The following is a 10,930-nucleotide window of genomic DNA, read 5'->3' as shown; positions in this document are numbered from 1 at the left end:
ACCATGATTTATACTATGCATAGCAGTACTGTGGTATTGCTATATAAATTAGAAGCGATCAACTATTCACAGGTTCAAGTGCCCTGAGTAGACTGAAAAATAAAATACAATCAAAAAGTATTTAACAATATAAAAGTTATAAAACAAATTAACCTGATCTGTAAAAACTGTAAAGAAACAAATTTGGAACGCCAGAATTGCAGATTTGGATTGCCACAACTCCACACAAAAACAAACAAAACATCATATCTACTCTGAAATGGGATAAATAAAAATGAGTCCTCACACAGCTCCATCAACTGAAAAATGAAAATATTACGGGTCTTGGAAAATGGCGACACAAGCAGAATATGAATTTCTGATTGTTTTCACCACCTAACTTAACCCCTTAGTGACGGAGCCAAATTTTTGAAATCTGAATAAAGTGTCACTTTATGTGGTAATAACTCTAGAACGCTTCGACATATAGCAGTGATTTTGAGATTATTTTTTCATGACACATTATACTTTATGATAATGGTAAATTTATCTCGATATGTTTTGTGTTTATTTATAAAAAAAATCAGAAATTTGAGAAAAATGTAAAAAAATTAGCAATTTTCACACTTTGAATGATTATCTCTTTAATCCAGAAAGTCATATCACAGCAAACCATTAATAAATAACATTTCCCACATGTCTGCTTTACATCAGCACCATTTGTAAAATGTTCTTTTTTTTTGTTAGCATTTTAGGAGTTTTAAAAATGTAGCAGCAATTTTTCATTTTTTCAAGGAAATTTACAAAATTTATTTTTTTAGGGACCTCTCCATGTTTGAAGTGACTTTAGGGGTCCCATATATTGGGAAACCCCAAAAGTTATACCATTTTAAAAACAGCACCCCCTGACATATTGAAAACTGCAGTCAGGTAGTTTATTAACCCTACAGATGCTTTTCAGGAATTAATGCAAAGTGGCATGACTAGTGTTGAGCATTCCGATACTGCAAGTATCGGGTATCGGCCGATACTTGCTGTATCGGAATTCCGATACCGAGATCCGATATTTTTGTGATATCGGGTATCGGTATCGAAACAACATTAATGTAAAAATGTGTAAAAGAGAGAATTAAAATAAAAAATATTGCTATACTCACCTCTCCGACGCAGCCTGCACCTTACCGAGGGAAGCGGCAGCGTTCTTTGTTTAAAATTCGCGCTTTTCTTTCCTTTACGTGAGTCCCGGCTTGTGATTGGTTGCGTGCCGCCCATGTGACCGGGACGCAACCAATCACAGCAAGCCATGACGTAATTTCAGGTCCTTCAGGATTTTAAAATTACGTTCCGGCGTTGTGATTGGTTGCGTCGCAGTCACATGGGAGACGCAACCAATCACAGCAAGCCGTGACGTAATTTCAGGTCCTTAAGGATTTTAAAATTACGTCCCGGCTTTGTGATTGGTCTGCGTCCCGGCAACATGGCCGCCATTAACCAATCACAAGCCGTGACGTCACGGGAGGCTGGACACGCGCGCTTTTTAAAATGGGCGCGTGTCCAGCCTCCCGTGACGTCCCGGCTTGTGATTGGTTGCGCCGCGGTCAACCAATCACAAGCCGGGAGGCTGGACACGCGCCCATTTTAAAATTTTAAAATGCGCGCGTGTCCAGCCTCCCGGCTTGTGATTGGTTGACCGCGGCGCAACCAATCACAAGCCGGGACGTCACGGGAGGCTGGACACGCGCCCATTTTAAAAAGCGCGCGTGTCCAGCCTCCCATGACGTCACGGCTTGTGATTGGTTAATGGCGGCCATGTTGCCGGGACGCGGACCAATCACAGCAAGCCGTGACGTAATTTCGTCACGGCTTGCTGTGATTGGTCCGCGTCCCGGCAACATGGCGCCGTGACCAATCATAAGCCGGGACGTCACTGGAGGCTGGACACGCGCGCTTTTTAAAATGGGCGCGTGTCCAGCCTCCCGTGACGTCCCGGCTTGTGATTGGTTAATGGCGGCCATGTTGCCAGGACGCGGACCAATCACAGCAAGCCGTGACGTAATTTCGTCACGGCTTGCTGTGATTGGTCCGCGTCCCGGCAACATGGCCGCCCTGACCAATCACAAGCCGGGACTTCACGTAACCAAGTAAAAGCGCGAATTTTAAACAAACAACGCTGCCGGTTCCCTCGCTGAGGTCCAGGCTGCGTCGGAGGGTGAGTATAGCGATATTTTTTATTTTAATTCTTTCTTTTACACATTTATATGGATCCCAGGGCCTGAAGGAGAGTTTCCTCTCCTTCAGACCCTGGGAACCATCAGGAATACCGTCCGATACTTGAGTCCCATTGACTTGTATTGGTATCGGGTATCGGTATCGGATTGGATCCGATACTTTGCCGGTATCGGCCGATACTTTCCGATACCGATACTTTCAAGTATCGGACGGTATCGCTCAACACTAGGCATGACAGAAATGAAAATATGTATTTTTACCACCTAAACGCCTCTAACTTCTGAACAGGTTACAACAGCCGGCAGACTCTTAGGCCGCTATTTGGTCGCGAATTGCCATGGCAAACATCAGGACCATACAATCATGATCTGAGGGTGCCGATGGGGATAAAGAGGAAGCCCCCACGCTCTGTTAACCATTTATAATGATGTAGTCACTATTGACAGCAGCATCTAAGGGGTTAAACAGATATGGACGGTGCAAACACTGATCGTGGCTGATACAGCAAGTTGTCAGCTATAGTGGACAGCCGACAGATGCTGGATTGTCTCCTGTATGTGGATGCTAGTCTCTTATATCTCAGTTCAGTTACAAGACGTATTGGCGGTCATTAAGGGGTTAAAAGAAAAAAATAATAATTTGCAGTTTGGCATCACTATCACCTCACTGACATGGAAATCATATTGTCAGGTCACTTGTAATGCACAGTGAATGCCATAAAAAGAAAACCTAAAAAAAAAAGCAATTGCTTAATTGAGTTTGTTTTTTTTTGTCTCAATTACACAATATTTGGATTTTTTCATTTCATTCAAAAACAGAAAATGGCCCATAAAAAAACAAAAGTTATGGCTCTTGGAAGAAAGGGTTAGAAAAAAAGGAAGCGCAAAAACTGAAACTTGCTGGGTCTTTAATGGGTTAATACACAAAGCGAGACCAGCGCAGTCTGCCAGCTAAGTATAAAAGCACTTTTGCACCCTGTGCTGACTAGTGACCAGCGCTGAAGTGTGGATTCTTGGTCCACTTTTTTAGGATACACTGTGGTTAGGCAATCATTGAGTATCATCAGACGTTACGTTGTCCGCGGTCTCTTTAGTAATAGTGTGTCTTATAAACGCGGCACATCACCTTTTAACAACCCTTATAATTCTCTGTTCTTCTTGTAAAGAGCATGTGCTGTATTTGGCCCCATTCCTCAACGTCTCATTTTGCACAATAAATGTACTGGACCCATTAAAACAGCAGTGACCCAGATTCATACTGTTACAAAGCAATGTGAAGCAAAGGACAACTAAACAAACCCCGTGCCATGAAAAAGACTTTCCTCTGACTACCAGGACGGGACCTTGTGCACTTCATCTGCCAATACATACAGTCATCAGGAAAATCACTGCGAAATTCGTGTCCACAAATATCCTCCATATGACTACCAGCCATAGGCTTTAAAGTGCACAGGCGTCAGATAACAAGTTTATACATAAAAAATATCTTCAGTCCAAGATACACATTATTATTTACACGTGACAATGTCACCCATGGGTGACATTCTGGAAAGTGTTGTGAACAAACAACAAAGGCTTTCAAAAAATGTCTCCCTCCCTTTTTTCTTTTGGACCAGCCCAAGGGACCACTGAGAGTGAGAACTGCTGGGGGAAGGGGGGGATGCCTGGTCTTCCGCTGACCACATCCGCCATAAATATTCTACAAGTATATTGAGAAGGTTACTGCAGGCACACAGACATCACTTAGGGAACTGACCTTGTGATGGCAGCTGAGGCTGGAGACTGTCCCACAGGCCTATAACATACAGCAGAATGCATCCTAAGAAAACAAATTCTACGTTTTCCATTAGAAAGTGACTGCACGTGCCGCAGCTTATAAACATACCGAAGAACAGATTTTGTCCATCTGAATTTCTATCGTCAAGCCTTGAGGAGCATTATGCTACAGAGTGTCCAAGGCAGGCCCACATTACAGAGAGTATAGAAAGGTGATCCATCTATATCTACTTGCATCCAAAGTATTAGTAAGCATTTATTAATCTCTATATCATGGAAATTTATATCTATCTATCTATCTATTATAAATTATTAAGCCAATTAGACAGTGAATGGCTTCTGCCAAAGTGCTTTCTACTTTTTCTGCTGTCGATCTGTTGATGAGTTAAACAGCTGAGTCATTTGAAACACACTCTTGACAACAGATAAATGATCTTGTTAGGATATATATCGCTAGCAACCTTTCTCTCACATTATTTCGGACCTCAGTTTAAGAGCTCCTTTCCATTTGCGAGATAAATGTCCGTGTCTCGCATGTGAAAACCAAGCTCTGGCGCCGGCATTTGGGAGCGGAGCGTGCGGCTGCATGTATTGCTATGCAGCCGCACGCTCCGCTCCAAAGTGCCGGCGCCGGAGCTTGGTTTTCACATGTGAGACATGGACGTTTATCTCGCAAGTGGAAAGGAGCCCTAAGGCCAGGGTCACACAACCATAGATTCTTTCATCCGAGAGAATCAGGTTAGTTATGCTAATGACACTCCGACCAAGCTCTGATCAGAGTTTGATCATAGTGTGAGTATAGTGTGCTCCGATTCTCTCGGATGAGAAGAAGATGGAGAAAAAAAATTCTCAATCTTCTCCATTCTGTCAGTGCATGGAAATCGGGCAGCAGTCAGATGTCATCCGAGTGCAGTCCGATGATTTCCACTGACTCATTGACTTGCATGGCCATGTGCGAGACATATATAGGATCAAATTCAGGCATGTTGCGATTTTTTTGCTGGGACTGGCTCAGTCCAAGTGCCACCCAAAATGTAAAGGGGTAATTACATGAATACTTCATTAAAACCACCATTAGTAAGTTAATAAATTAATAGAACCAAGTTTTGAGAATTTGAGGAGGATTTGTAGAATTTCTGCTAAAAAAAAAAATCAGTGTGTGAGTTTTTGGAGCAGAAACTTGTCAAATCCTCCTTATGCCCTCAAATCTCAACATTTTGAGGATTTTTAAGTTTTAATATAGCCATGAAGCACGTTATGGATTGCTACATGTGTGCAAGATCAGAACCACCATCAGCATATGAATGCAGCGCCAGAGCCACCGTCAACACATGAGTGCAGAACTAGAACCACCATTAATACAGAAATGCAGGGCGAGAACCACTATCAATACATAACTGCAGGTCCAGAAACACCATCAGTACATCTATGCAGCACCAAACTTTGTACAGCGATTAGTGGTGAGCGAGTGTACTCATTGCTCGGGCTTTCCCCAGCACGCTCGGGTGACCTCCAAGTATTTATGACTGCTCGGAGATTTAGTTTTCATCATGGCAGCTGAATGATTTACAGCTATTAGCCATGCTGAGTACATGTGGGGATTCCCTAGCAACCAAGCAACCCCCACATGTACTCAGCCTGGCTAATAGCTGTAAATCATTCAGCTGCCATGATGAAAACTAAATCTCCGAGCAGTCATAAATACTTGGAGGTCACCCGAGCGTGCTGGGGAAAACCCGAGCAATGAGTACACTCGCTCATCACTAACAGCGATCAATTGCAATGTCAGGTCACTCCCATATACAATTGTATCGCATTGACCTACACTTCAAAATATGTTCTTAACAATGATAAAGAGATACTGGTAGTTGCTGTTACTAGTCACCATCAGACTATGGGCATACAGGAACCACAGTACTGATGAGACAGTCAGTATCACAAATATTTATATCCAGATACCTTATAGGTAACATCTGTTCTGATTGAAGTCGCTTTTTCTTTTCTTCTCCATTTTGTCCAGACACCATGATGAGATTTCATGCCCAGAGCTCGTCTCTCCAGATTTCCCTCTTCTCCATCTTCAGCAGCACATCCCAACTCTGTGCCATGTGATAAAGTATCACTATACTGTCCAATAAATATCTAATATGCTATGCCCCTGAATAAATGATAGCCCCTCATTGTGCTTCCGGCACAAAATATCCCCCCATACTGCCCCTCTATCATATCCCCCACACTGCCCCTCTCCATAATAAACTCCCTACACTGCTAATTTTACCCCAAACTGCCCCTTTCTATATCTTTTCCACAATGCTTCTCTGCATATTGTAGCTACTGCCCCTCGCTATACTATGTCCACTTTCACAATCTGCCAATTGCCCCATAATGTCCTGCATTGCCGCATAATGTACATCACAATCTCCTCCATTGCTCCCCTTTATGTGCTCTTGCAGTAAACCCAACCCTTCCCTAGCCTGGTCCCCTTGCCTGAAATGAAAGTATATTTATAAGTATAAGTATATTTCATCTTCAGCTTCTCCTCAGCCTGTGTGGCCCCTCTTCATAACATAACCCTCTCCATATGTCCCCCACACAGCCTTTCTCCAGAATATTCCCTCAACACTGCCCCTCTCCATACCATCCCCCCACAGTCTATAAGCCTTCCATAATAACCCCCATAGTACCACTCTCCATAATATCCCCACACACACACTGAACCTCTCCATAATATCCCCCTCCTCCCAAAGTGCCCTTTTCCATAATATCCCTTCACCCACACACACGGTTCTCCACTCAATAATATACCCCCCTGCCCTGATCCTCTCCAAAATATCCAGCATTCTGCCCTTTTCAATAATATTTCCTCCACACTGCTGCTCTCTTCATAAAGTCCACCCCCCACTACCAATTGCTATATTGTGCCCCCTTTCACAATCCTCCTCTTAATGTGCCTTGGCAGTTACATAGACCTCCCAGCCTCCTCATCTAAAATGATGATTAAACACGTTTAATGTTCAGCTCCTCCATGGAGCGCTTACCGAGATCTGACATCTCTGCTGCCTGTGCGGCGCTGGCAGCCGTGTGATGACGCCAGCAGTGTGCTGACCTCATCACGTTGCTGTAGTCGGGGCCAACTCACGTCATGTTGCTGTAGTTGGGGCCAACTCACATCAACAGAGTAGCAGCTCCTTTACCACTCTGCTTTGTTGACGGGGGTGTGATTGCCGATGTCATGCTGATTGACTGCTGGCTCCCTGTTGCGTAACTGCGTGAGCCAGTTGTCAATGAACAGTCATGCTCCATCAACATAGCAGTCCAAAAGCGATGCTCTGCTGACTTGAAACAGCAGGAATTGTCACCACTCTGAGCAGGCAACAGGTTGGACAGGCAGGGAGTTAGCAACTGCCTGCCTGTCAGTTCTTAGCTGCATGAGAATAAAATAATAGTCCCAGATAACCACTTTAATCATCCAGAGAGGCCGTACTGGGCCCCTGGCCTTCAAGGGAAGCCGTCATGGCAGGGTTAATGTGGGAATATAGGGAGCTGGAGGGACATTTGGAAGATTGGGGGTTAACAGACTGGTACCAAGGTGGAGCTGGGGTCAGGTCTTGGAGGGACGAGGGGCCAGAGGTGGGGCTGTGGGGCAGCAATGTAAAAGGGCCATCGATCTTAGTCAAGGTAGCCATTTTAGGTTCCCCCTTATCTGTGTTAAGAAGCTCCCACCCTCCCTTTATTTGCTGCGGAGGTTTTACAGGGGTGTTTTTATTTTGTTTCAGTTTTTCTATAGTATTATGATCAATGTGATTTTGAATGGTTAGGGGTAGGGTTGAGCGAAACGGATCGGACAAGTTCAAATATCGTCGACTTTCGGCAAAGTCGGGTTTCATGAAACCCGACCCGATCCTAGTGTGGGATCGGCCATGAGGTCGCCGATCTGTGCGCAAAAGTCGCGTTTCATATGACGCTTTCAGCGCCATTTTTCAGCCAATGCAGGAGGACACAGAGTGTGGGCAGCGTGATGACATAGGTCTCGGTCCCCACCATCTTAGAGAAGGGCATGACAGTGATTGGCTTGCTTTCTGCGGCGTCACAGGGGCTATAAAGGGGCATGCACGCCGACTGCCATCTTACTTCTGCCGATCTCAGCATAGGGAGAGGTTGCTGCAGCTTCATCAGAAGAAGGGATATAGTTAGGGAGGGAAGATTAACCCCCAAACTGCTTGTGCTGTAGCAATTTCCACTGTCCAACACCACCTTTTTTTTGCAGGGACAGTGGAGGCTATATTTTTGTGCATCAGCTCTGTAGCTTATTAGGCTGCCTTATAAGGCTCCCTGATAGCTGCATTGCTGTTTGCACAGCTGCTGTGCAAACCAACTGCTTTTTTAAAAGCAAAAATCCTGTTGCTCCTTTCTGCACAGTTATCTTGTTTATTTGTCCACACTTTTGTGTGCAGCAGTCCTTTTTATTGCTGCCATACTTGTCCTGAGATCATTGTAGGGAGATTGAAATTGTACTACAGTCCTTGTATTTTTTCATATAACTTCCAGCCACTTTCTGCCACTTACATTGCGTTGTTATATACACTGGGCCTGAGTTTGGGTTCAGTCTCCAAAAAAAAGTGAGATTCAAATTCTCACAAAGTGGATATACTTCAGCCCTGTTAGTTTGTCGTATATCAGCCAGCCACTTTCTGCCACTTACATTGTGTTGTTTTATACACAGGGCCTGAGTTTTGGTTCAGTCTCCCAAAAAAAGGGAGATTTAAATTCTCAACAAGTTTATATACACCTTCTACCTTGTTTTACAGTACCATATAACGGTTGTTATTTTGGTTAGATTTTCCAAAAAAATGAGGAAGTCTGGTGGAAGAGCCCATGGGCGGTGGTTGCCAGCTGGTACTGATGGTGGTGGTGGTGCATCTGGTGGTAGTGGCAAAAGCACAATAGCACCTAAGGCTGGAGGTGTTGAGCCAGCGTCATCATCTGGCTACACAAGGCCTGAATTGGCAGAATATGCATTACAGGTGCTCGCTTGCCCTGCTGCTAGTGTGCTATCAGAAAGAGTCTTCAGTGCTGCTGGTTCAATACTGACTGTAAAAAGGACACGTCTGGCTTCCCGAAATGTTGATGATCTAACCTTCATTAAAATGAACCAATCATGGATTTCAAATTATTTTGCCCCACCTTTCCCTGCTGACACGTAGCTTGCCTGAAAAATGTCTTGCTTTTGGCCTCCTCTTACTGACTTCTCCAATTCCTCCATTTGCAGCTGCTGAATGTCCACCATAGGCCATTTTTATACCTCCCTAAATGGGCTGACTCCCCCCACAGGGCTGTGGTCACCACCTGGCGCAAGCACACATGCGAGTGCCATTTGCCTGGATAGGTGGGTGTGCCCACTCTTGGGCTACAGCACTGGCACAGGGTCCATCATAGTACAATGAAGCATCTCTGATGGTGGTGGTGCACAACCAACGTCAGACACACAGTCGTAATATGAGGGGCCCTGTGCCAGTACCGCCGCTCACGAGAGAGTGTTCCCCCCAGCTCGAACAGTGCTCTACCACTTGCAATACTTACCTCTCCCTGCTCCACCACTGTGTAGTTTGTGCTGTTAAATCCTTCAATGTCACTGCCAATACAAATTTGTTGAAATGATAGATGATAGTTAAAATATACAGGGGCCCTGACCTCCATTTAGACCAGTTAATACTTTGCGCCTACTACCACTGTCTGCTACTCAGCAGAGGAGCCCACCCCTGTACCTAGCTATGCCACCTGTTTATTTATGAACAATTTTTTGGCAGACATTTAGCCCACTTTATTATTTGGGCCTACTAACTGTGTCAGCCTCTCCTTACAGTTTTCCTCCACTGAACAAAGCAATGCCGCCTGTTTAGTCCTGTTACCACATTTGAACTGCATTTGGACAGGTAAGCATCTCTGCCTGTGTACTGGTGTTTTTTTGTCTAGAATAGTGGAGGTTTTTCCTCTTATGGTGTTTTCTTGCCTGCAAGAAAAAAACTGAAGTAGGAATCTCAAGGAACTCCTACCAGTCAGTCAAAAATGGGCAGCACTAGGATGCCATCAATGTACCAGTTTTCATGAACCTATAGAATTGCATTGATGAGTTTCATCCATGAGACAGACACTTGGTCATTGAAAAAAGACACACAAAAAAAAAAAAGACAGCTGACAGCACATCAGAATAAAAGATGCAGGCTCCAAGTCCACAGACCCAATTGGACGTAGTAACTCCAGAATAAAATATGGAACAGCATCCAGTCCAGGTGAAAGATTGGAAAAAACGTTATTCCGCCATCATACAACGTTTCAACAAAATGGTCTTTATCAAGTATACCTGATAAAGACCATTTGATCGAAACGTTGTATGATGGCGGAATAACGTTTTTTCCAATCTTTCACCTGGACTGGATGCTGTTCCATATTTTATTTTGGAGACACTTGGTCATTAACAAAAACCATGGACATGTGAAAAGCCCCATGGACTATAATAGGCATGTGTTCTATCTGTAAAAAAAATCCATGTATTTTTACTGTATACATTCTAATGGAAGAGTGTAGTTTAATTTACTATTACAAAAAGGTACACAGGTACCCCAGTTTTTGCTTCTGTTGGGTTTATGGGGGATGTTACAAATATTTAGGATTCCGTTTGAAGGATCCGAATGTGGTTGATAGTCGAACATGTGGGGGCAAAGAATTCCAGAGGATGGGGGATATTCGGGAGAAGTCTTGGAGGCGGTTGGGTGAGGAGCGAATAAGTGTGGAGAAGAGAAGGAGGTCTTGGGAGGAGATTACGTGAGGGAAGATATCAGGAGATTAGTTCAGAGAGATATGGAGGAGACAGGTTATGGATGGCTTTGTAGGTCAGTATTAGTAATTTGAACTGGATACGCTGAGGGAATGGGAGCTAGTGAAGAGAT

Source organism: Ranitomeya variabilis, chromosome 4 (assembly GCF_051348905.1).
Source record: "Ranitomeya variabilis isolate aRanVar5 chromosome 4, aRanVar5.hap1, whole genome shotgun sequence".
Classification (NCBI taxonomy): Eukaryota; Metazoa; Chordata; class Amphibia; order Anura; family Dendrobatidae; genus Ranitomeya; species Ranitomeya variabilis.
Note: the sequence above shows the minus strand (reverse complement) of the source record.